Here is a 732-nt window from a genome sequence, read left to right on the forward strand (position 1 = left end):
AAGCTGCCACTCAGCAGTGGAGATTCAGCCTGCTCAGAATTCTTATGAGTATTAGCTCTGACCAACTCCAGGCAGACTTCACAGGCAGAGATTAATTTTTCTCGGATACATTGTAAGGGGAAAAGCAGGTACGCATCATTTTAGGATTATATATTACAAAAAGTATTACTGTCTCCCTCTCCCTGCAACAACTATTAAAGTAAGTTAAATAGGTAATGTTAAAGGTTACAGCGGTGGCATGTACGTAGTTTTCCATCCAGTGCTTTAAAGCAACATATGTGGTGACAAGCCCTTTCACCAAGTTATCAGATTTGATTTACTCTATACCTTTTGCACGTCTTCCTGTGCCTATAACCTCTCCTGGTGTCCCTGTCAAAGTTATTGTGCCACATCATGCCAAGGTACCATGGTTAAATATCAATGACTGCAACTTTAACCTCACCCAATTTTAATTTCATTCTTGAAACAACCTAATTTTCAGTTGAAAAAAACTCTACACTTGGTTTCAGCTAAAAGGAACTTTGTGAGGAATTCAAAATTGGCTCAGCAACTTGAGTGAGGCATGTCTTACATAGGGCGAAGTAGTATCATCATAACCCAAATGCATGAACTTCAATGCCAGACTCTACATGTGACCTGAGCACTATCAGGTTAGTTCACTAAAGTCTGATTTTTTTTTTTTTTTAAAGTTAGGTAAGCGGTTAAATTTGGATTTACACACACATCTTATAC

The sequence above is a fragment of the Gopherus flavomarginatus genome, chromosome 3, assembly GCF_025201925.1.
Source record: "Gopherus flavomarginatus isolate rGopFla2 chromosome 3, rGopFla2.mat.asm, whole genome shotgun sequence".
Classification (NCBI taxonomy): domain Eukaryota; kingdom Metazoa; phylum Chordata; order Testudines; family Testudinidae; genus Gopherus; species Gopherus flavomarginatus.